This window comes from Pristis pectinata, chromosome 9 (genome assembly GCF_009764475.1).
Source record: "Pristis pectinata isolate sPriPec2 chromosome 9, sPriPec2.1.pri, whole genome shotgun sequence".
NCBI lineage: Eukaryota > Metazoa > Chordata > Chondrichthyes > Rhinopristiformes > Pristidae > Pristis > Pristis pectinata.
The window spans coordinates 101,880,763-101,893,023 of NC_067413.1; the positions used below are offsets into that span (position 1 = coordinate 101,880,763).

At 51.9% G+C, this 12,261-nt stretch overlaps 10 non-coding genes across 10 annotated transcripts; 3 read left to right on the forward strand and 7 right to left on the reverse strand.

Moving 5' to 3' along the window:
• Positions 1-335: 335 nt before the first annotated feature.
• trnay-gua (transfer RNA tyrosine (anticodon GUA)) lies at positions 336-421 on the reverse strand. The gene is given in 2 exon segments: positions 336-371; positions 385-421. It is a non-coding gene; the product is annotated as a tRNA-Tyr (tRNA).
• Positions 422-938: 517 nt separating this feature from the next.
• On the reverse strand, positions 939-1,011 carry trnaa-agc (transfer RNA alanine (anticodon AGC)). The gene has a single exon. It is a non-coding gene; the product is annotated as a tRNA-Ala (tRNA).
• Positions 1,012-2,847: 1,836 nt separating this feature from the next.
• Positions 2,848-2,920, forward strand: trnar-acg (transfer RNA arginine (anticodon ACG)). The gene has a single exon. It is a non-coding gene; the product is annotated as a tRNA-Arg (tRNA).
• Positions 2,921-4,179: 1,259 nt separating this feature from the next.
• trnay-gua (transfer RNA tyrosine (anticodon GUA)) lies at positions 4,180-4,265 on the reverse strand. Its single transcript is given in 2 exon segments — positions 4,180-4,215; positions 4,229-4,265. It is a non-coding gene; the product is annotated as a tRNA-Tyr (tRNA).
• Positions 4,266-4,782: 517 nt separating this feature from the next.
• trnaa-agc (transfer RNA alanine (anticodon AGC)) lies at positions 4,783-4,855 on the reverse strand. Its single transcript has one exon. It is a non-coding gene; the product is annotated as a tRNA-Ala (tRNA).
• Positions 4,856-6,691: 1,836 nt separating this feature from the next.
• trnar-acg (transfer RNA arginine (anticodon ACG)) lies at positions 6,692-6,764 on the forward strand. Its single transcript has one exon. It is a non-coding gene; the product is annotated as a tRNA-Arg (tRNA).
• Positions 6,765-8,023: 1,259 nt separating this feature from the next.
• Positions 8,024-8,109, reverse strand: trnay-gua (transfer RNA tyrosine (anticodon GUA)). The gene is given in 2 exon segments: positions 8,024-8,059; positions 8,073-8,109. It is a non-coding gene; the product is annotated as a tRNA-Tyr (tRNA).
• A 517-nt stretch (positions 8,110-8,626) lies between these two features.
• Positions 8,627-8,699, reverse strand: trnaa-agc (transfer RNA alanine (anticodon AGC)). Its single transcript has one exon. It is a non-coding gene; the product is annotated as a tRNA-Ala (tRNA).
• Positions 8,700-10,535: 1,836 nt separating this feature from the next.
• trnar-acg (transfer RNA arginine (anticodon ACG)) lies at positions 10,536-10,608 on the forward strand. The gene has a single exon. It is a non-coding gene; the product is annotated as a tRNA-Arg (tRNA).
• Positions 10,609-11,867: 1,259 nt separating this feature from the next.
• trnay-gua (transfer RNA tyrosine (anticodon GUA)) lies at positions 11,868-11,953 on the reverse strand. The gene is given in 2 exon segments: positions 11,868-11,903; positions 11,917-11,953. It is a non-coding gene; the product is annotated as a tRNA-Tyr (tRNA).
• Between the last annotated feature and the right edge of the window lie 308 nt (positions 11,954-12,261).

Below are 12,261 nucleotides of genomic sequence, written 5' to 3' on the forward strand. Positions count from 1 at the left end.
TTGTCCAGGCTGCAACCTCAGACATCAAGAAATTTATGCCTCTGCCATTGTGGTCAGCTGTCACACTGGATACTTGCCGTTGAGCTGACAATTCTGTCTTCTTCTTGCTTGCAGACCAGTCAAAGCTGAGACAGGTGCTACTGCTTCAGCAGCATGCTTGAAGAAATAGCGCTCTGGAATGCTACCTTGTGCTTGGTTAGCCTTGGGTATCCTGTGATTTCATGTGAGTGCATTCCTTCCGCTGACTTGCCTCAGCCCTGATCTGAGCAGCACTATCCCACCCGCTCGCACCGTGATACGGCAATTGGTGCTTCACCAAGTAAAACGAGAGCCGCTCCTTCGAGCCGGAGTCGAACCAGCGACCTAAGGATGACTACACTTCCACTACAGTCCTCCGCTCTACCAGCTGAGCTATCGAAGGAAAGCCAGAAGCAAGCTTCTCCGCGTACACTCTTTGCTCTCCACATCTTTGGCCTTCCGTCCATGCTCTCTGTCCACCTCCAGCAGCACGCTGACACTTGCAGCTGCCGACTCCTGAAAAGGGCTCGGCCCAGTGGCGCAATGGAGAACGCGTCTGACTACGGATCAGAAGATTGTAGGTTCGACTCCTACCTGACACGTTGTCATGCTTTGCTCAATCTTTTGCAAGCCTTGCCTGCTGCCTACTTGCCCCATGCTGCCCGGTCTAATGCTTTCTCCACACTTATACTTCTTAATGGCTGACGGACTGCTCAGATCGACATTCATGCTTGATTGAAGCGGCAATTGGCTGGTCTGCGTCCATCGTTTCTCCTCTCAAACCACTTAGACCCAGCAGCTCACAACCTCTGCAGCAACTGACAGGATTTACTGTCCCTCCTCCCTCTACCACCTTCAGTATATCGAGCAAACTTTTGCCAAGCAGATGGCCCGACGTGCCTCTGAATCCAAAAGAGGAATGGAGAATGCGGGCATCGATCCCGCTACCTCTCGCATGCTAAGCGAGCGCTCTACCATTTGAGCTAATTCCCCACCACTTTTGCCTCTCTTTCTCTTCTTCACTCTGCACCACAACCAATCGTCTTCCAGGTCTTAGCATTCGCAGCAAATCTAGCTACAGCCATGCAAAAAGAGGAGATGATTTCAAGCTTGTGCAAGTACACCGATCAGCGGTAGGGAGCACCTAAGCGGACCAGCAGAAAGCCAGAAGCAAGCTTCTCTGCGTACACTCTTTGCTCTCCACATCTTCAGCCTTCCAGCCATGCTATCTGTACACATCCAGCAGCAAGCTGACACTTGCAGCTGCCGACTCCTGCAGAGGGATCGGGCCAGTGGCGCGATGGATAAAGCGTTTGACTACGGATCAGAAGATTGTAGGTTCGACTCCTACTTGGCTCGTTGTCTTGCTTTGCTCCATTTTTTGCAAGCCCTGCCTGCTGCCTTCTTGCCCCCTGCTGCCTGGGCAAATGCCTTCTCCACACTGACGCTTCTTAATCGCAGACACACTGCTCAGATCGACACAGACGCTTGATCTCAGCGGCAACCGGTTGGTCAGCATCCATCGTTTCTCCTCTCAAACCACGTAGACCCAGCAGGTCTCAACCTCTGCAGAAACTGACAGGATTTCCTGTCCCTCCTCCCTCCAGCACCTTCAGCATATCGAGAAACACATCGAGCAAACTTTTGCCTTGCGGATGGCCCGACGTGCCTCTGAATCCAAAAGAGGAATGGAGAACGAGGGCATCGATCCCGCTACCTCTCGCATGCTAAGCGAGCGCTCTACCATTTGAGCTAATTCCCCAACACTTTTGCCTCTCTTACTCTTCTTCACTCTGCACCACAACCACCACTGCATGCATGCCACCAAATGCATCAACATACACGCATTCCCCCAACAAAGCAGGTAATTATCCACAAACATGAACACTCACACTTCCACCGCAACTATTGCTGACACACTGCACAGCACACCATCTCCACCTTATCCTCAGCAAATCACATCATTCAACTCCGCTTTTCAACACATAACTCCCGTGGCAGCTAATGCCCATTGCTTCAGCACTCTCAATCGTCTTCCAGCTCCTAGCATTCGCAGCAAATCTAGCTGCAGTCATGCAAACAGAAGAGGTGACTCCAACTTGCGCAAGTACACCGATCAGCGATAGGGAGCACCTAAGCGGACCAGCAGAAATCGGCTCAGGGACCGGCCACAATGCCCCAAGATGTCTCAGGTTTCAAGCTCGGCCTGCAACTGCGAGCTGTGGCTTCAGATTCTAGCACTCCCTGCTGGTATAACCTGCAAGTGCCGAAAATCGACTGCCTTGTCCAGGCTGCAAACTCAGATATCAAGAAAGTTATGCCTCTGCCATTGTGCTCAGTTGTCACACTGTATACTTGCCGTTGAGCTGACAATTCTAACGTCTTTTTGCTTGCAGAACAGTCAAAGCTGAGACAAGTGCTACTGCTTCAGCAGCATGCTTGAAGAAATAGCATTCTGGAATGCTACCTTGTGCTTCGCTGGCCTTGGGTATCCTGTGATTTCATGTGAGTGCATTCCTTCCGCTGACTTGCCTCAGCCCTGATCTGAGCATCACCAAACCAACCGCTCGCACCGTGATTCGGCAATTGGTGCTTCACCGAGCAAAACGAGAGCCGCTCCTTGGATGCGGAGTCCAATCAGCGACATAAGGATGACAACACTTCCACTACAGTCCTCCGTTCTACCAGCTGAGCATTCAAAGCAAAGCCAGAAGCAAGCATCTCTGCGTACACTCTTTGCTCTCCACATCTTTGGCCATCCGTCCACGCTATCAGTCCACCACCAGCAGCACGCTGGCACTTGCAGCTGCCGAGTCCTGCAAAGGGCTCGGGCCAGTGGCGCAATGGAGAACGCGTCTGACTACGGATCAGAAGATTGTAGGTTCGACTCCTACCTGGCTCGTTGTCATGCTTTGCTCAATCTTTTGCAAGCCTTGCCTGCTGTGTTCTTGCCCCCTGCTGCAAAGAAAAATGCCTTCTCCACACTTTTGCTTCGGAATCACAGACGGACTGCTCAGATCGACACTCACGCTTGATCTAAGCGACACCTGGCTGGTCTGCGTCCATCGTTTCTCCTCTCAAACCACGTAGACCCAGCAGGTCTCAGCCTCTGCAGAAACTGACAGGATTTCCTGTCCCTCCTCCCTCCAGCGTCTTCAGCATATCGAGCAACACATCGAGCAAACTTTTGCCGAGCGGATGGCCCGACGTGCCTCTGAATCCAAAAGAGGAATGGAGAATGAGGGCATCGATCCTGCTACCTCTTGCGTGCTAAGCGAGCGCTCTACCATTTGAGCTAATTCCCCAACACTTTTGCCTCTCTTACTCTTCTTCACTCTGCACCACAACCAGCACTGCATGCCTGCAACCAAATGCATCAACATACACGCATTCCCCCAACAAAGCAGGCAATTATCCACAAACATGAACTCTCACACTTCCACCACAACTATTGCTGACACACTGCGCAGCACACCATCTCCACCTTATCCTCAGCAAATCTGATCATTCAACTCCGCTTTTCAACACACAACTCCCGCGGCAGCTAATGCCCATTGCTTCTGCACTCTCAATCGTCTTCCACCTCTTAGCATTCGCAGCAAATCTAGCTACAGTCATGCAAAATGAAGAGATGACTCCAACTTGTGCAAGTACACCAATCAGCGGTAGGGAGCACCTAAGCGGACCAGCAGAAATCGGCTCAGAGACCAGCCACAATGCCGCAAGACATCTCAGGCTTCAAGCTTGGCCTGCAACTGCGAGCTGGGGCTTCAGATTCTAGCACTCCCTGCTGGTAATTACCTGAAAGCGCAGAAACTTGACTGCCTTGTCCAGGCTGCAAACTCAGACATCAAGAAAGTTATGCCTCTGCCATTGTGGTCAGCTGCCACACTGTATACTTGCCGTTGAGCTGACAATTCTGTCTTCTTCTTGCTTGCAGACCAGTCAAAGCTGAGACAGGTGCTACTGCTTCAGCAGCATTCTTGAAGAAATAGCGCTCTGGAATGCTACCTTGTGCTTGGTAAGCCTTGGGCATCCTGTGATTTCATGTGAGTGCATTCCTTCCGCTGACTTCACTCAACCCTGATCTGAGCAGCACTATCCCACCCGCTCGCACCGTGATACGGCAATTGGTGCTTCACCGAGTAAAACGAGAGCCGCTCCTTCGAGCCGGAGTCGAACCAGCGACCTAAGGATGACTACACTTCCACTACAGTCCTCCGCTCTACCAGCTGAGCTATCGAAGGAAAGCCAGGAGCAAGCTTCTCCGCGTACACTCTTTGCTCTCCACATCATTGGCCTTCCGTCCATGCTATGTGTCCACCTCCAGCAGTGCGCTGACACTTGCAGCTGCCGACTCCTGAAAAGGGCTCGGCCCAGTGGCGCAATGGAGAACGCGTCTGACTACGGATCAGAAGATTGTAGGTTCGACTCCTACCTGACACGTTGTCATGCTTTGCTCAATCTTTTGCAAGCCTTGCCTGCTGCCTACTTGCCCCATGCTGCCCGGTCTAATGCTTTCTCCACACTTATACTTCTTAATGGCTGACGGACTGCTCAGATCGACATTCATGCTTGATTGAAGCGGCAATTGGCTGGTCTGCGTCCATCGTTTCTCCTCTCAAACCACTTAGACCCAGCAGCTCACAACCTCTGCAGCAACTGACAGGATTTACTGTCCCTCCTCCCTCTACCACCTTCAGTATATCGAGCAAACTTTTGCCAAGCAGATGGCCCGACGTGCCTCTGAATCCAAAAGAGGAATGGAGAATGCGGGCATCGATCCCGCTACCTCTCGCATGCTAAGCGAGCGCTCTACCATTTGAGCTAATTCCCCACCACTTTTGCCTCTCTTTCTCTTCTTCACTCTGCACCACAACCAATCGTCTTCCAGGTCTTAGCATTCGCAGCAAATCTAGCTACAGCCATGCAAAAAGAGGAGATGATTTCAAGCTTGTGCAAGTACACCGATCAGCGGTAGGGAGCACCTAAGCGGACCAGCAGAAAGCCAGAAGCAAGCTTCTCTGCGTACACTCTTTGCTCTCCACATCTTCAGCCTTCCAGCCATGCTATCTGTACACATCCAGCAGCAAGCTGACACTTGCAGCTGCCGACTCCTGCAGAGGGATCGGGCCAGTGGCGCGATGGATAAAGCGTTTGACTACGGATCAGAAGATTGTAGGTTCGACTCCTACTTGGCTCGTTGTCTTGCTTTGCTCCATTTTTTGCAAGCCCTGCCTGCTGCCTTCTTGCCCCCTGCTGCCTGGGCAAATGCCTTCTCCACACTGACGCTTCTTAATCGCAGACACACTGCTCAGATCGACACAGACGCTTGATCTCAGCGGCAACCGGTTGGTCAGCATCCATCGTTTCTCCTCTCAAACCACGTAGACCCAGCAGGTCTCAACCTCTGCAGAAACTGACAGGATTTCCTGTCCCTCCTCCCTCCAGCACCTTCAGCATATCGAGAAACACATCGAGCAAACTTTTGCCTTGCGGATGGCCCGACGTGCCTCTGAATCCAAAAGAGGAATGGAGAACGAGGGCATCGATCCCGCTACCTCTCGCATGCTAAGCGAGCGCTCTACCATTTGAGCTAATTCCCCAACACTTTTGCCTCTCTTACTCTTCTTCACTCTGCACCACAACCACCACTGCATGCATGCCACCAAATGCATCAACATACACGCATTCCCCCAACAAAGCAGGTAATTATCCACAAACATGAACACTCACACTTCCACCGCAACTATTGCTGACACACTGCACAGCACACCATCTCCACCTTATCCTCAGCAAATCACATCATTCAACTCCGCTTTTCAACACATAACTCCCGTGGCAGCTAATGCCCATTGCTTCAGCACTCTCAATCGTCTTCCAGCTCCTAGCATTCGCAGCAAATCTAGCTGCAGTCATGCAAACAGAAGAGGTGACTCCAACTTGCGCAAGTACACCGATCAGCGATAGGGAGCACCTAAGCGGACCAGCAGAAATCGGCTCAGGGACCGGCCACAATGCCCCAAGATGTCTCAGGTTTCAAGCTCGGCCTGCAACTGCGAGCTGTGGCTTCAGATTCTAGCACTCCCTGCTGGTATAACCTGCAAGTGCCGAAAATCGACTGCCTTGTCCAGGCTGCAAACTCAGATATCAAGAAAGTTATGCCTCTGCCATTGTGCTCAGTTGTCACACTGTATACTTGCCGTTGAGCTGACAATTCTAACGTCTTTTTGCTTGCAGAACAGTCAAAGCTGAGACAAGTGCTACTGCTTCAGCAGCATGCTTGAAGAAATAGCATTCTGGAATGCTACCTTGTGCTTCGCTGGCCTTGGGTATCCTGTGATTTCATGTGAGTGCATTCCTTCCGCTGACTTGCCTCAGCCCTGATCTGAGCATCACCAAACCAACCGCTCGCACCGTGATTCGGCAATTGGTGCTTCACCGAGCAAAACGAGAGCCGCTCCTTGGATGCGGAGTCCAATCAGCGACATAAGGATGACAACACTTCCACTACAGTCCTCCGTTCTACCAGCTGAGCATTCAAAGCAAAGCCAGAAGCAAGCATCTCTGCGTACACTCTTTGCTCTCCACATCTTTGGCCATCCGTCCACGCTATCAGTCCACCACCAGCAGCACGCTGGCACTTGCAGCTGCCGAGTCCTGCAAAGGGCTCGGGCCAGTGGCGCAATGGAGAACGCGTCTGACTACGGATCAGAAGATTGTAGGTTCGACTCCTACCTGGCTCGTTGTCATGCTTTGCTCAATCTTTTGCAAGCCTTGCCTGCTGTGTTCTTGCCCCCTGCTGCAAAGAAAAATGCCTTCTCCACACTTTTGCTTCGGAATCGCAGGCGGACTGCTCAGATCGACACTCACGCTTGATCTAAGAGGCAACTGGCTGGTCTGCGTCCATCGTTTCTCCTCTCAAACCACGTAGGCCCAGCAGGTCTCAGCCTCTGCACAAACTCACAGGATTTCCTGTCCCTCCTCCCTCCAGCGGCTTCAGCATATCGAGCAACACAGCGAGCAAACTTTTGCCGAGCGGATGGCCCGACGTGCCTCTGAATCCAAAAGAGGAATGGAGAACGAGGGCATCGATCCCGCTACCTCTCGCATGCTAAGCGAGCGCTCTACCATTTGAGCTAATTCCCCAACACTTTTGCCTCTCTTTCTCTTCTTCATTCTGCACCACAACCAGCACTGCATGCCTGCAACCAAATGCATCAACATACACGCATTCCCCCAACAAAGCATGCAATTATCCACAAACATGAACTCTCACACTTCCACCACAACTATTGCTGACACACTGCACAGCACACCATCTCCACCTTATCCTCAGCAAATCTGATCATTCAACTCCGCTTTTCAACCCACAACTCCCGCGGCAGCTAATGCCCATTGCTTCTGCACTCTCAATCGTCTTCCACCTCTTAGCATTCGCAGCAAATCTAGCTACAGTCATGCAAGGAGAAGAGATGACTCCAACTTGTGCAAGTACACCAATCAGCGGTAGGGAGCACCTAAGCGGACCAGCAGAAATCGGCTCAGGGACCTGCCACAATGCCCCAAGACGTCTCAGGGTTCAAGCTTGGCCTGCAACTGCGAGCTGGGGCTTCAGATTCTAGCACTCCCTGCTGGTATTAGCCTGCAAGCGCAGAAAATCGACTGACTTGTCCAGGCTGCAAACTCAGACATCAAGAAATTTATGCCTCTGCCATTGTGGTCAGCTGTCAGACTGTATACTTGCTGTTTAGCTGACAATTCTGTCTTCTTCTTGCTTGCAGACCAGTCAAAGCTGAGACAGGTGCTACTGCTTCAGCAGCATGCTTGAAGACATAGCGCTCTGGAATGCTCCCTTGAGCTTGGCTAGCCTTGGGTATCCTGTGATTTCATGTGAGTGCATTCCTTCCGCTGACTTGCCTCAGCCCTGATCTGAGCAGCACTATCCCACCCGCTCGCACCGTGACACGGCAATTGGTACTTCACCGAGTAAAACGAGAGCCATTCCTTCGAGCCAGAGTCGAACCAGTGACCTGAGGATGACTACACTTCCACTACAGTCCTCCGCTCTACCAGCTGAGCTATCGAAGGAAAGCCAGAAGCAAGCTCCTCCACGTACACTCTTTGCTCTCCACATCTTTGGCCTTCCATCCATGCTATGTGTCCACCTCCAGCAGTGCGCTGACACTTGCAGCTGCCGACTCCTGAAAAGGGCTCGGCCCAGTGGCGCAATGGAGAACGCGTCTGACTACGGATCAGAAGATTGTAGGTTCGACTCCTACCTGACACGTTGTCATGCTTTGCTCAATCTTTTGCAAGCCTTGCCTGCTGCCTACTTGCCCCATGCTGCCCGGTCTAATGCTTTCTCCACACTTATACTTCTTAATGGCTGACGGACTGCTCAGATCGACATTCATGCTTGATTGAAGCGGCAATTGGCTGGTCTGCGTCCATCGTTTCTCCTCTCAAACCACTTAGACCCAGCAGCTCACAACCTCTGCAGCAACTGACAGGATTTACTGTCCCTCCTCCCTCTACCACCTTCAGTATATCGAGCAAACTTTTGCCAAGCAGATGGCCCGACGTGCCTCTGAATCCAAAAGAGGAATGGAGAATGCGGGCATCGATCCCGCTACCTCTCGCATGCTAAGCGAGCGCTCTACCATTTGAGCTAATTCCCCACCACTTTTGCCTCTCTTTCTCTTCTTCACTCTGCACCACAACCAATCGTCTTCCAGGTCTTAGCATTCGCAGCAAATCTAGCTACAGCCATGCAAAAAGAGGAGATGATTTCAAGCTTGTGCAAGTACACCGATCAGCGGTAGGGAGCACCTAAGCGGACCAGCAGAAAGCCAGAAGCAAGCTTCTCTGCGTACACTCTTTGCTCTCCACATCTTCAGCCTTCCAGCCATGCTATCTGTACACATCCAGCAGCAAGCTGACACTTGCAGCTGCCGACTCCTGCAGAGGGATCGGGCCAGTGGCGCGATGGATAAAGCGTTTGACTACGGATCAGAAGATTGTAGGTTCGACTCCTACTTGGCTCGTTGTCTTGCTTTGCTCCATTTTTTGCAAGCCCTGCCTGCTGCCTTCTTGCCCCCTGCTGCCTGGGCAAATGCCTTCTCCACACTGACGCTTCTTAATCGCAGACACACTGCTCAGATCGACACAGACGCTTGATCTCAGCGGCAACCGGTTGGTCAGCATCCATCGTTTCTCCTCTCAAACCACGTAGACCCAGCAGGTCTCAACCTCTGCAGAAACTGACAGGATTTCCTGTCCCTCCTCCCTCCAGCACCTTCAGCATATCGAGAAACACATCGAGCAAACTTTTGCCTTGCGGATGGCCCGACGTGCCTCTGAATCCAAAAGAGGAATGGAGAACGAGGGCATCGATCCCGCTACCTCTCGCATGCTAAGCGAGCGCTCTACCATTTGAGCTAATTCCCCAACACTTTTGCCTCTCTTACTCTTCTTCACTCTGCACCACAACCACCACTGCATGCATGCCACCAAATGCATCAACATACACGCATTCCCCCAACAAAGCAGGTAATTATCCACAAACATGAACACTCACACTTCCACCGCAACTATTGCTGACACACTGCACAGCACACCATCTCCACCTTATCCTCAGCAAATCACATCATTCAACTCCGCTTTTCAACACATAACTCCCGTGGCAGCTAATGCCCATTGCTTCAGCACTCTCAATCGTCTTCCAGCTCCTAGCATTCGCAGCAAATCTAGCTGCAGTCATGCAAACAGAAGAGGTGACTCCAACTTGCGCAAGTACACCGATCAGCGATAGGGAGCACCTAAGCGGACCAGCAGAAATCGGCTCAGGGACCGGCCACAATGCCCCAAGATGTCTCAGGTTTCAAGCTCGGCCTGCAACTGCGAGCTGTGGCTTCAGATTCTAGCACTCCCTGCTGGTATAACCTGCAAGTGCCGAAAATCGACTGCCTTGTCCAGGCTGCAAACTCAGATATCAAGAAAGTTATGCCTCTGCCATTGTGCTCAGTTGTCACACTGTATACTTGCCGTTGAGCTGACAATTCTAACGTCTTTTTGCTTGCAGAACAGTCAAAGCTGAGACAAGTGCTACTGCTTCAGCAGCATGCTTGAAGAAATAGCATTCTGGAATGCTACCTTGTGCTTCGCTGGCCTTGGGTATCCTGTGATTTCATGTGAGTGCATTCCTTCCGCTGACTTGCCTCAGCCCTGATCTGAGCATCACCAAACCAACCGCTCGCACCGTGATTCGGCAATTGGTGCTTCACCGAGCAAAACGAGAGCCGCTCCTTGGATGCGGAGTCCAATCAGCGACATAAGGATGACAACACTTCCACTACAGTCCTCCGTTCTACCAGCTGAGCATTCAAAGCAAAGCCAGAAGCAAGCATCTCTGCGTACACTCTTTGCTCTCCACATCTTTGGCCATCCGTCCACGCTATCAGTCCACCACCAGCAGCACGCTGGCACTTGCAGCTGCCGAGTCCTGCAAAGGGCTCGGGCCAGTGGCGCAATGGAGAACGCGTCTGACTACGGATCAGAAGATTGTAGGTTCGACTCCTACCTGGCTCGTTGTCATGCTTTGCTCAATCTTTTGCAAGCCTTGCCTGCTGTGTTCTTGCCCCCTGCTGCAAAGAAAAATGCCTTCTCCACACTTTTGCTTCGGAATCGCAGGCGGACTGCTCAGATCGACACTCACGCTTGATCTAAGAGGCAACTGGCTGGTCTGCGTCCATCGTTTCTCCTCTCAAACCACGTAGGCCCAGCAGGTCTCAGCCTCTGCACAAACTCACAGGATTTCCTGTCCCTCCTCCCTCCAGCGGCTTCAGCATATCGAGCAACACAGCGAGCAAACTTTTGCCGAGCGGATGGCCCGACGTGCCTCTGAATCCAAAAGAGGAATGGAGAACGAGGGCATCGATCCCGCTACCTCTCGCATGCTAAGCGAGCGCTCTACCATTTGAGCTAATTCCCCAACACTTTTGCCTCTCTTTCTCTTCTTCATTCTGCACCACAACCAGCACTGCATGCCTGCAACCAAATGCATCAACATACACGCATTCTCCCAACAAAGCAGGCAATTATCCACAAACATGAACTCTCACACTTCCACCACATCTATTGCTGATACACTGCGCAGCACACCATCTCCACCTTATCCTCAGCAAATCTGATCATTCAACTCCGCTTTTCAACCCACAACTCCCGCGGCAGCTAATGCCCATTGCTTCTGCACTCTCATTCGGCTTCCAGCTCTTCGCATTCGCAGCAAATCTAGCTACAGTCATGCAAGGAGAAGAGGTGACTCCAACTTGTGCAAGTACACCAATCAGCGGTAGGGAGCACCTAAGCGGACCAGCAGAAATCGGCTCAGGGACCTGCCACAATGCCCCAAGACGTCTCAGGGTTCAAGCTTGGCCTGCAACTGCGAGCTGGGGCTTCAGATTCTAGCACTCCCTGCTGGTATTAGCCTGCAAGCGCAGAAAATCGACTGACTTGTCCAGGCTGCAAACTCAGACATCAAGAAATTTATGCCTCTGCCATTGTGGTCAGCTGTCAGACTGAATACTTGCCATTGAGCTGACAATTCTGTCTTCTTCTTGCTTGCAGACCAGTCAAAGCTGAGACAGGTGCTACTGCTTCAGCAGCATTCTTGACGAAATAGCGCTCTGGAATGCTACCTTGTGCTTGGCTAGCCTTGGGTATCCTGTGATTTCATGTGAGTGCATTCCTTCCGCTGACTTGCCTCAGCCCTGATCTGAGCAGCACTATCCCACCCGCTCGCACCGTGATACGGCAATTGGTGCTTCAGCGAGTAAAACGAGAGCCGCTCCTTCGAGCCGGAGTCGAACCAGCGACCTAAGGATGACTACACTTCCACTACAGTCCTCCGCTCTACCAGCTGAGCTATCGAAGGAAAGCCAGGAGCAAGCTTCTCCGCGTACACTCTTTGCTCTCCACATCATTGGCCTTCCGTCCATGCTATGTGTCCACCTCCAGCAGTGCGCTGACACTTGCAGCTGCCGACTCCTGAAAAGGGCTCGGCCCAGTGGCGCAATGGAGAACGCGTCTGACTACGGATCAGAAGATTGTAGGTTCGACTCCTACCTGACACGTTGTCATGCTTTGCTCAATCTTTTGCAAGCCTTGCCTGCTGCCTACTTGCCCCATGCTGCCCGGTCTAATGCTTTCTCCACACTTATACTTCTTAATGGCTGACGGACT